Below are 13,043 nucleotides of genomic sequence, written 5' to 3'. Positions count from 1 at the left end.
TACTGAAAGCATAGGATCCGTACTCGATTCAAGAGGGGCCAAGACGAAACCAGGAATGGGGTAGTGAGTGAGAAATTCCTCAGCAGTAGTATGTAAATTGATCAGGAATTTGTTATATTTTCAGCATGGTGATGTTGCGCGAGATACCAGTTAGCAGTTCAGGTGTCGAGGAGGGGTCTGGCTCGGGCTTCAGAGCCGGGCAGCTTGATGATCAGATGATGGATTTCATTTCCGCAGAGATTATGCGCAATATCATTGATCGGACTCCAGTGATTTTTGGTTCAGTTAGAGAGGCCATTGTGGAGCTCATGGACAGTCATCTTGAGGCCTTTAAGGCCGGGATAGTTTCAGGGCAGTTTGAGGCTCGTCTAGACCCCGATTCTTATGGAGTTCAGGGATCCATCGGGAAAGGAGATCCCATTTCTAGTTTTTGCCATCAGGGGACAGGAGTGAGTGGGGCACCCTGTCTCCAAGAGAGACCTTTGCATGATTGGATAGTTGAGGAGGTTACGCGAGCCATTCACAAGGATCTGCCCGACATGGTTGTGAGGATCACTGATAGGTTGATTGCGAAGCTCCAGGATCAGACAGTTGTTGTTCAGTCGACGGGCGGTGTCGACAAGGTAGCGCAGGAGCGAGAGACGGGCAGGGAATCGGAAAGGAAGAGGAAAACGGATGAAACTCAGGGAGCCGCAGGTTCGGGCAAGAGGCCCAAGGGATTGGATTTGAGGACGAGGAACTATCATAGCCGCAGTCGATGCGGGAAGTGTGGTAGGACGCACATGGGTACATGCAGGCGTAGAAGTGGGGGCGATGCTGGATGTTTCAAGTGCGGCCAGATTGGCCATTTTAGCAGAGAATGTAATGTTACCATCGCCCAAGGACTTGATCCGATATGTTTCCATTGCAGTCAGAGGGGCCACAAGAAGGCCCATTGTTCGAGTTTGTATACAGCAGGGCAGGTGCCATCTCCTACGCTTAGGACTTCAAGTACCGCCAGTGGTTGCCGAGGCCGGGCAAGGGCGCCCACGGCTCGGAGCCGAGTATTCCGGTTGATTTCAGCAAGGATTCGAGCAGCGCTGAGTGATGGATGTATGTATCTTTTACCTCCCTGTCAATTATTATTCATGTTATTATTTGTTATGTTGTTGCATTGATATCAATAAGTATATGTGTTGGGGGTATTATATTACCTACTTGTGACGGAGTTTTATGCCATCTGCATACCATGGGATTAGAATGGTGAATTGGAGGTCATTCCCTCTAGATCAGGTTACTTCAGATGTGGTGGTTGTAACATGTATGTGTAAGATTCAGTAGTGCCTTACTACTTGCGGAAGGCGTTAGTCGGGTAATGATCAGTTATATTCTCAGTAGTGATAATCCAGAGTTTTTAGTGGAGTAGCTAGCGGTCAGTAAGGAAGTGGGTTGGGGATGTGCACCCCAAACTAGGTTCTCGGGATGTAGTCCCTAAAGAAAATACAGTTAAGGATCGAAGGGTGCTCAGTCAGATAGCAAGAAGGGTGCGGATCTGGTAAGAGTTAGTTGGAGCGCTGGCAAGGATAAACGTTGGCGGACAGCATATCGCCCTTTTAATGGAAGGAAGGTTGGGAATCCTTTCGACCAGTGAGCAGTAAGGAATTAGCCGAATCCTAGTGGGGGAGAACCCTCCGAGTATACAAGGATGAGAGCCACGTAGACCCAAAATGAGTGCGCGGCCTCTGAGAAGAAAAGATAGTAGCACGGTGATTGATGGATTGAGAAGTTCAGAATTGGGAGTTCGAGGACCTTCCCAGCAGTTAGTTCATGTAATCGAGATGGTTAGAAGCTGGTTGGGAATCCAGGATTGGAGGACCACCTGTAGGGCTCAAGTGAGTCGGAATGAGGATCCTGAGAACGGTTAGCAAGAGATGCTTTCGTATTAGTAGCCAGTGACAGAGTCAGCATGCAGAATTGTGTAGATTCAGGAGTTGGGAGTTTGGAAACTTCCCAACAACAGCTTCTTGTATCCGGATTAGTAGACGGTTGGTTTGGGAACCAAGCCGAAGAATTCCTCGACGAAGCACTAAGAATATCAAGGATATAAGATGTTGAGGTTGATGCAGTATTCGAAGACTAAGGGCTGTTTTGAGAAATCGGGATGAGGAATCCCTAGCGGGACTAGGGATAGTCAGGATGTTCTCGAGATAGTGGTAGTGTTGTAAGTCTGCGGGGGTAGCCGTAGCATTCACTAGCAGTCAGATAGCAGTAGTAGTGTTGTAAGTCTGCGGGGGTAGCCGTAGCATCCACTAGCAGCCAGATAGTATTAGAGAGTGGTAAGTCCGCAAGCGTAGTCGCAGCCTTTTATCAGATTGGTAGGTAGCATGAGCGCGTGTTAGACGCGGGAAGGCAGTTGTACCCACCAGTTCGGGTGCAGCAGTGAGGATATGGGAATCCACGGGTTAGCTTTCGGATTTCCCAAAGGGATCAGTTACGGCTAAGTTAGCAATTTGGGCTTTGGATCGTCACATCAGTTATGAGATCAGAGTCGCAGTGGACCATTGGGGTTCGGGTATGTTGTGGGCTACCGTCAGTCTGGGAGCCAATATGTTGTTAGTTGTGGAATTGATGATGTCAGGATGTGACGTATGGATCCGATCGGTTGGATCGGAAGGTTGCGAGAGCCACAGTAACAGAATAGCTAGTGGAAACTAGTCCTAGAGGAAGATTTCGTTCAGAAGTCGTGGAAGAGACTAAGTGAGGAGTCCCTTGACTCCACAGTTGGGTTGGAGTTCAGTGTTTCAGGCAGCTCAGTGTTTCAGTCAGTTCAGTGTTTCAGGCCGTTCAGCGTCTCAGTCGGTTCAGCATTTCGGGCAGTTTAGTGTTTCAGGCATGTTCAGTATTGGAGGCAGTTCGCAGGCAGTTGACCATGGTAAACTTCGAGGGAGAAGTTCAGTTTAAGTGGGGGAGAGTTGTAACACCCAGGATTTTGAAAGCCAAGAAAGTGAAGGAAACCCTAAATTTAAGAGGGACTCGACGAGTCAAAGGAAGGACTCGGCGAGTCGGAGCGGGATCCGGGTCGATAAGAAAGTGACCAACTCGACGAGTCGGCCAAGTGGACTCGGCGAGTCTGGTCTGTGCGAGGAAAACCCTAAATCCGGGGCTTGGAGCCTATATAAGCATCTTAATCTTCTTCTTAGGGCTCCTTTACAGCCTCTTGCACCCAGAACGCCGCACCTTAAGCCCCCATTGTGTTCATTCAAGCTTCTAGCCATTTTGAGTGGGTTTAAGGAAGAAGAAGGAGTGGGAATCCTTGAAGCATCAGGGAGTGGCTTTGGATCTGAAGTTTGGGAAGCATTTCAGAGCATTGGAAGGTATCAATTCGTTTCTCTCCTCCATATTTTTCCTTGGTTATGAGTTTTGGGGCTTTTAAGCCATGTTTAAGACCAATCTTGAGCTTGAGGTCCAGATCTGAGGTTGCTACCTCAGATCCATGTTTATTTTGGTATGTAATCCCATAAAGTATCAGCCATTGGGTGGAAATTGGAGTCTCTTGGTCCTAAACCTTAGCTATGGGTGTATTTTGCCTAGATCTCACTCTCTACACGTAAAGGTTGCAACTTTACGTGGGAAATAGGCTTGGGGAGGGTAGATCTATAGTTTGGAGCTCATGCATGACTCGGAAGTCCTCTGCATGTAAGTGGATCTTAATGGACTCGGCGAGTCCTTCGAGTGGACTCGGCGAGTAGCTTGAAGATGAGGAGGAACTCGACGAGTAGGATGAACAGCTCGTCGAGTCGGTTGAAGTTAGCCATGGACTCGGCGAGTGGTATGAACAACTCGACGAGTTGGTTGAAGATTGCCTTGGACTCGGCGAGTCTACTAGTGGACTCGGCGAGTCAGATCGTGAAACCTCAAACCCTTCGAGTTGAGACTCGAATCAGTGAGTCGGGTGGTGACTCAGCGAGTTGGACAGGACAGGACTTGGAGCTAGTGGACTCGGCGAGTCATGGACTGACTCGGCGAGTCGGGTCGCGAATAAGAAAGACCCTGAGCTTATGAACTAGGCGAGTCAGTAGGTAGACTCGGCAAGTAGGGTTGACCTGGAAGGTTGACATTGACCAGGACTTTGACCTTGACCAGAGTTGACCTAGTGACTTTTGGAGGTCAGTTGGACTAAGTGTTATATTGGCTCTTGAAGCTCGAAGAGTTAGTGGAGCAGCAGTTCGGAGTCAGAAGTCAAGTAGCAGTCAAGAGGATTAGCAGCATCAGTTCAGCAGTTTCAGGTGAGTTACCTTCCAGTAGCGGTGGGTCTAAGGCCACAATGCCGACCCACCAGTAGGAGTTGTATGATAGATGATTGTCTTTGTGATATCATCTAAGTTCGCTAGTACCTGACATGTTATATGCTAGCATGATATGCTGTATGTGATAGTAGTAGAGTCTGGTTGTCCGGACCGAAGGGTAGTCAGACACCCCAGATACGTCTGACAGTATATGACGATATGTATGCATGCTGGCTTGTTATGTTATATGTGATCGTAGTAGTAGGGGTGAAATAGTCCCCGAGGATCGGTTGTTAGGACCGATGGGTAGGTCAGCACCCCAGAATGGCTTGACACGGGTAATACGGCACCCCAGAATGGCCGTATGGGTAGGTCAGCACCCCAGAATGGCTTGACACGGGTAAGACGGCACCCCAGAATGGCCGTGTGGGTAGGTCGGCACCCCAGAATGGCCGTACCGGGTAGTCAGGCACCCCAGAATAGCCTGGCAGTATATATGTTATGTGTTTTTTTGTATGGTATGTGGTAGATTGGGGGAGCTCACTAAGCTTCGTGCTTACGGTTTTCAGTTTTGATTTCAGGTACTCGGTTTTCAAAGAGGAGCTCGGGAAGATTGCAGAGCACACACCATAGTCAGTTAGCCTGGGAAAGTTTGACTCTGATAATGATATTATGTTTTGAATTTAATACTCGAAAGTTATGTTTAACTTATGATACGTTTTTATAAATCTAGTTTTAGTAAGGTTTTAAAAGAAATTTTTAGTCGTAAATTTTGGGATGTTACAACTACAGTCCGTTTCAGGTGCAAAGCGACGATGATGAGGAAGCTCCAGTAACAAAGAAGCATCTTAAGGAGCTGCATGAGAAGGTTGACTTGCTCATTGCTTCCTCCTCCAATTCTCAATCATCTCTCTCTGAAGCTGCTCTTCATACGATTGTTGATGCCTTCTCCAGGGCTCAGCATGATTCGGTCGCTTCTGCCACTGCCGCCATTGACGCCTCGACGAAAGCTTGTGAGGCTGCGACCGAAAAAGTCGATAAACTATTCTCTAACGCCTCTACCCTGTTACAATCTTTACAGGAGAGTGCTGCTGCTACCAAGACAACGCTGGAACCAATTGTTCAACAGTTGGCCACGTTCGTCTCCACAGAGTTGAAGTCCTTCGCCACCCTTCGTCAAACTTTAACAGACGATAACTCTGCCCTTTGGACCTCTATCGACGAGCGCCTCTCTAAACTCCAAGAGGATCTTGCCTATGACAACTCGTTGATGGACGCTCTAGCTAGGAAGACCACTTCCCTAAAGGTCAAGAGTGCTCAGCTTTCCAACTCTCAGCAACAAATTGACGCTCTTCGATCCGAACGGGAGGTAATCAAGGCGTGTGTTTCGGATGTACACTCAGCTATATCCAACATCCTCGAAGCGCACGATCCGATACTGAACCATTCTGTGAGGCGAACCCTTGCAGAGAAACTTGCTCCTGCCCTGGACCTGCTAAGTAAAATTGAAGGGCTACCCAGTTTCATGTCCACTCCGAAACAAGGGGGAGAAAAGGAGTCCGGATCGCAACCTCCTCATTCCTCAAAAGCTGCTCACACAACCGAACCTCTTCCTACAGGCCAAGCCTCTGGTTCGGGTGTGAAGGACAAAGGCAAGAAACTTGCTGATGATGAAGAGGAAGATGATCAAGAAACTATTGCCGACTTGCTGAAACGCAAAAGTCGTCGCAAATACTGATGATGACCATGTTCGTTTGGCGCGAGAAGCTGAAGAAGCTGAACGCAAACAGAAAAAAGCCCACGACCTACTCGGGAGCAGGAAGACTCTTTTCCCTGCATGGACTCTTGAGAGGATGATTAAGGAGGCAATCGATACTCCGAGTATCTTATGGCTTGAACCGGTAATCGCCTTTGACTGCTACAACTCTGTCGTCTCTCAGTTCGACATGCCCTTAACCCGAAAGGCGTTCATCTTTCACGCCTTCGCAAACGTTGCTGAGATTCCTCATCCTCATCCGGAGGTTGATCGGGAATTGATCGAGTTCTATCTGAAGGCTGCTCAACCTCAGTACCAAACCTGGAGCGCTCAGAAGATAATCAACATTCGGGTTCTGAAGCCATATACTGTAGGGAGATTTATCAATGTTCGGTTCAAAGTGCTCAGAGGGTCTGCTAAAACCGAACATGCCATATCTTTAGCAGATCTACCGAACCTCAACCCCCATGACTGGATCGTTCTGCACAACATCCTATTGACTAATGAGGCTGAATATGGTCCGATCATTGACCATCTCAAAAGGATGTTGGTGTGCTATATCATGGAGGTCGCCCTGATGAATCAGGAGATTGCAAATGTCTTCAAGAAGAAACCGAAGATCTCTCCTGTTGGCTCGGCCAATGATCTCAACCAGATGAAGATGGGAAAGATTGACCCAAGGCGAAACTCGGTCATGTTCACTAGGGCTGAAGGACAGAAATGTCTCTTTGCCTTAGCGGATAAACATCTTTATACCACTGCTTGTCTTGAGCATGTGCTGGGGATCATCCACAGGTGTAAAGAAAATACAGCGGATGATATCAAATACTTTGACGACATGATTCAGTGGTACATCCGATTCAGACAGACAATACTCGCCCTTATCTCACGTATGTTTGATACTATAAAGAAGAAGGCTCCAGCTGCTGGCCCAAGTAAGAAGACAAAGCGATCTCCCTCCAATTGACGCAAAGGGGGAGATTTTTGAGTAGCAGATTTGTTTTTGTATTGCGTCATTGGGCTCGGTTAACAGTCCAAAGTTTTGTACTCCGGTTTGGGCCTGTCCAACCGTGAGCTGATAGGGTTAGTATATAATAATGTGCTTGCATGCATATTAGGTTAACGATCGATTGATAGCATTACGATAGCGTTACAGATTTTTTTCATTGTTCTTGTAAACCCTAATCCTCTACAGTAGAAGTTCTTTATCGAGCTCTTCTGAGGATTGTTTATTAATCATTCGACACGTTTGATCCATACTTGTGTTCTTGCTGTTTACTCGTTTATTTCTTTACCTGTTTTATAGATCTAATCGATCTTCAACTTAGTTTTTAACTTATCACATTTATGTGTCATCACATGAAAAATAGGGGCCATAGGAGTTCAGGGCATCTGTTGACACTCGATCTCTACATTACGCGGTGAGTTCATACCCCTACCCTTTTACACTATTTTTCACTGTTTTCAGGGGGGACACAAGCAAAGTACAAGGGATTACTTGTACTCAAAACTTGTTTTCATGTGTGTGTTTCACATTTTATATGCTTTTAACACTAATTGTTACAACTGATAACCGTTTGAACATGCAGATCACATAAACATATATTTGTGAAATTGATTTAAACTGTTATGTTTTATATATATTTCACAAATGGTTTTCCACATTTTATCAGTTAAAAGCATGACATTAGAACCATCGAAACATAAAACTTGTACATTGTATATCCTCGGTAACACTCCACAGAGATACGCGAGTGGAGGATTATCATATTATTACTAGTAAATTTGTTAGTCCTATATGATTGGAGACACGTCCTCGGTGAACACTCCACAGAGATAGGCGAGTGGAGGACTGCACCTGTAACCAAAATCTCTGGGATTAGAGAGCGTGACTTGAGTGTATAGATCTATACGGGGCTGACTACCCCACACCTGGCTGCTAGCTACAGCCGAACCGAAATGGTTCAAGGGTAACGAAAGTCATAAGGTGATGTGGATTACTTATTGCCATATCTAGTCTATCATATGGTTATGGAACTCGCAATTAGGATAACAGTGATTTACTTAATAGTAATAATGAATAACGCAATACATTTCACAAGATAACCAGGTTTCAGTATACTTTTTTTCACATTAGTAATCAACACTCAGGAAAGTATGGGACTTTCCTGGGGAACATTGTACATAACTAGAAAAGAGTAACAAACCGAGTAACTTTACATCTCAGAAGGGTAAACATGTTTTTCAAAATACATCTTTTACATTTGATAACCAACAATTCAGGAAAGTATGGGACTTTCCTGGGAATACATTTGTACTTAACCAAAACAGATAACCTAACTATATATTTCCACAAGAATATACATGTTTTCAGTGTACAACTTTACTTTACATGTTCAGAACAAAAACCAATCTTCTTAAGAAAATATGGGATTTTCTTGGTGTGTGTGTAACATTTTCAGAAACAGAAAGGAAACTCGAACATTTTCACAAAACAAAAACCGCTTATGAACTCACCAACGTTATGCTGATTTTCAAACCGCTTGTGTTCTCAGGTCAGCGTAAGAACAGGTACCCGAAGATCATTTTGTTCCATGTTGGAGTGCGCAGAAGACTAGTTCGTTTTGTTATTATATACTATGTATCACCATTGTATAACTTTACTTTTGAACAAATGTAAAACTTTTCTATATGTAATGTAATGGTTGTTTTACTTTACTTACTATGTGCATTGGATTTGATACTCAACGTGGAGTCCACCCCAGAAATGTTTCCGCCTTCGGTTTTCGGGGTGTGACAGATTGGTATCAGAGCCCTTATTTATAATTAATAAAGCATAACAACCTTACATGGTATAAAACTATAAACACTAAAGGGTCTAAGTGCTCTGAAATAAAAGTATCTTCAAACTATAAGTATTTTCAAAAGTATATAAGTATACCGAGTCGTCGAGATCCGTAAATACAAGTAGAACAAAACATAAGTAAATGGGTGTTGTGTACTGTGGTTAATCCTGGGCAGTTATGTAGTCGTGTCTAGGAACAATATAGCTTGGCCAACTATATTCATTCGAGACACGGCCAACTTGTGCTTGGGAGTGACTGTGGTATACGGCATGCCTAAAACTTACCCTAATACCACAAACATCGAGCTAGTGTCGTAGCGAATCATGAAATACTATGGGAGTATTTCTCGAGCCAATCCTTTGTAGAAATCCTCGTTCACGTATAGATCCTTGATCATTTCGTTAACGATAGTTTACCTGCTTTGATAACTCTTTCCTTCTTTATCGCTTATTCGGATTATATATATCTGTCATATCGCTCGATTCGATTCAGAGGACTTATCATCCTCTCTTTCTTGATCTTATTAGATCAATATGCCTCCAATAAAGAGACCCAGCTCAAAGACCAACAACCCTCCGCCACCACCTCCTCCTGAATTTGACCCCGTGGTATTTCAGGCAGCTGTTACCGCCGCGGTGGCAGCTGCTATGTCTCAAATGAATACCGGTGGTTCCGGTGGTTCGGGAGGCGGTACTCAAAATCAAGATCAAGAAAGCAATCAGGGACACCGAAAGGAGGGTTCCTATAAGGACTTCATGAATGCGAAACCAACATCCTTCGATGGCACTGGAGGTGTCATTTCCTTATCCCGATGGTTTGAGAAAATCGAATCCATCTTTGAAATCTGTGCCTGTGCGGAATCTGATAAGGTCAAATTTGCAGCCTGTACCTTTCTCGACAAAGCCTTGACTTGGTGGAATGGCCGAGTCAAATATCTAACCCTACCCGTAGCCAACGCCATGGGCTGGGAAGCCATGAAAGAACTCCTGATAGCCGAATACTGTCCCCTTGGTGAAATGCAGAAACTAGAGCACGAGCTCTGGAACCTGAAGATGAAGGGTTCCGATATTGCTACATACACTTCTCGATTCGATGACCTCGCACTTCTCTGCCCGGGATTGATCACTCCTGAAAGTAAAAAGATAGAAAAGTTCATATGGGGGCTAACCCAGCCAACTAAGGGAAACATCTTAGTTGTACGTCCGGATACCTATGATAGTGCCAAGAGTTTAACCCAAACCCTAATTGATCACGGTGATGACGTCGAGCAAACCACCACCGCTCCTGAACCGACCAAGAGGAGTGGTGAGAAAAGAAAGTTCTGGAAGAAGAAGAAGGATCAATCTTCCCAAGGATCCTCCAAGAGATAGCAAACTGTAGCAGTCCATGCTGCTACTACCCTCGTTGCTGTTGCTTCTGTTGTGGGATCCACATCTCCAAATCCTACTAGCAGATATGTTGGTAATCTCCCTCTGTGTGACAAGTGCAAATATCACCACAACCCCGGCCCCTGCCGAGAACTATCTTGTACCAATTATGGTAAGAAGGGGCACACAGTCCGATTCTGCAAAGCTCCGACCCAATTGGCCAATCAATCATCTGGAGCAGGCGTTGGTCAAGCCTGCTATAACTGTGGAGAGATTGGGCACTTTAAAAGAAATTTCCCCAAGAAATCAACAGCTGATAATATCGGGAGGGTTCTAGCCATAGGACGGGAGGAAGCAGTCGCCGATCCCACTGTAGTCTCGGGTACGTTCCTTCTCGACAACTCATATGCTAGTATTCTTTTCGATTCAGGTGCTGAAAGAAGCTTTGTTAGTCATTCGTTCAAACATAACCTAAAACATAATCCCCAACCTTTAACTGAAATGTTTAACGTCAAGATGGCTAACGGTGAGAAAGAAAGTGCCAGCGAGGTGTTCATAGGTTGTACTCTTACCCTAAATGACCATTCATTTCCCATTGATCTGATGCCAGTTTCCATAAAGAGCTTTGATGTCATCATTGGCATGGATTGGTTGAGTCCCAATCATGCTGATATCCTCTGTTTTGAAAAAGCCATCCGTCTCAACCTTCCTTCGTATCAAACTCTCGTAATCTATGGCGATAAACTCAGTCCCAATCTTCGTATCATTTCCTGCATCAAAGCTCAAAAGCTCCTGCGAAAGGAGTGCATTGCATTCTTAGCCCATGTAATTAACGAGAAGCAAAAAGTTAAAGAGCTCATGAGCATCCCCGAAGTCTGTAACTTTCCTGATGTATTTCCTGAAGAGCTTCTAGGAATTCCTCCCGAGCGTCAGGTCGAGTTCCGTATTGACCTAATTCCTGGAGCTACCCCTGTGGCAAAATCTCCGTGTCGCTTAGCTCCAGTAGAAATGCAGGAGTTATCCAGCCAACTCAATGAGTTGATCAGTAAAGGATTCATTAGACTGACTTCCTCACCCTGGGGAGCTCCGGTATTGTTCGTTAAGAAGAAAGATGGATCCTTTCGGATGTGTATCGACTACCGTGAGCTGAACAAGTTGACCGTCAAAAACCGATATCCTCTTCCGCGAATATATGACCTCTTCGATCAACTCCAGGGAGCCAGTTACTTCTCCAAGATAGACCTTCGGTCAGGGTACCATCAGCTACGAGTTCATGAAAGTGATGTTTCCAAAACAGCTTTCAGAACTCGGTATGGACACTACGAATTCGTAGTGATGCCCTTCGGTCTAACCAACGCACCGGCAGTGTTCATGGACCTGATGAACCGGGTGTGTCGTCCTTGTCTGGATAAGTTCGTCATTGTATTCATTGATGACATACTTGTCTACTCCAGAAGCGAAGAAGATCACAAACAGCACTTGAGGCTAGTGTTGGAAACCCTTAGATCCGAGAAGTTGTACGTGAAATTTTCCAAGTGTGAGTTCTGGATTCGGAAGGTAACTTTCCTCGGTCACGTAGTAAGCGAGGAGGGTATTCATGTAGATCCTTCCATGATTAAAGCGATAGAGAATTTGTCGGCACCGAAGACACCCACAGAAATCCGGCAATTCTTGGGTCTCGCCAGCTATTATCGGTGATTTATCCAGAACTTTTCCAGAATCGCCAAACCCTTAACCACTCTAACACAGAAAGGTGTACCCTTTTGTTGGAGTGATAAGCAACAAACTGCATTCCAGACATTGAAGAAAGCCTTGTGCAGCGCGCCTGTTCTGTCCCTACCCGAAGGGACAGAGGACTTCGTTGTCTTCTGCGATGCGTCTAATCAAGGCTTAGGCTGTGTGCTTATGCAAAGAGGAAAAGTAATTGCTTATGCCTCTAGACAGCTGAAAGCACACGAGGTCAACTATACCACACATGACTTAGAATTAGGAGCTGTAGTCTTTGCATTGAAGATTTTGAGACATTATCTCTACGGAACCTAGTGTACGATCTTCACTGACCATAAGAGCCTGCAACACATCTTTGATCAGAAAGACTTGAACATGAGGCAACGGCGATGGGTAGAACTACTCAATTATTATGAGTGTGAAATCCGTTACCATCCCGGCAAGGCCAATGTGGTAGCAGATGCCCTTAGCCAAAAGGAGAGTTCAAGCCGAAAGGTGAAGACCCTGACGATGACCATCCGTTCCAACTTATCCATGCAAATCCAAGAAGCCCAGTTAGAAGCCCTCAAATCCGAGAACATGTCAAACGAAGCTTTGAGAGGAATGGAAAAGAAACATGAGATCAGAGGTGACGGAGTCTACTGCTTCATAGATCGAATCTGGATTCCAAAGTCCGGAGGATTCAGGGAGATTGTCATGGAGGAAGCACACAAGACCAGATACTCTGTTCACCCGGGTTCGGACAAGATGTACCTGGATCTCAAGAAACAATACTGGTGGCCAAACATGAAAGCTGGGATAGCTACGTTCGTGGGCAAGTGTCTGACTTGCGCCAAGGTTAAAGTTAAGCACCAGAAACCCTCGGGTCTGCTCCATCAGTCCGAGATACCCGAATGGAAATGGAAGATGATTACCATGGACTTCATCACCAAACTACCCAAGTGTCCGAGTGGGTACGATACCATTTGGGTAATTGTCGATCGTTTGACAAAGTCCGCTCACTTCATTCCGATTAAAGAATCATTCAAGATGGAAAGACTCGCGCGAATCTACATCCAAGAGGTAGTTCGACTGCGTGGTG

Source organism: Lactuca sativa, chromosome 4, assembly GCF_002870075.4.
Source record: "Lactuca sativa cultivar Salinas chromosome 4, Lsat_Salinas_v11, whole genome shotgun sequence".
NCBI classification, from domain to species: domain Eukaryota; kingdom Viridiplantae; phylum Streptophyta; class Magnoliopsida; order Asterales; family Asteraceae; genus Lactuca; species Lactuca sativa.
The sequence above is the reverse complement of the archived record's forward strand: the minus strand, read 5'-3'. Positions refer to the sequence as shown.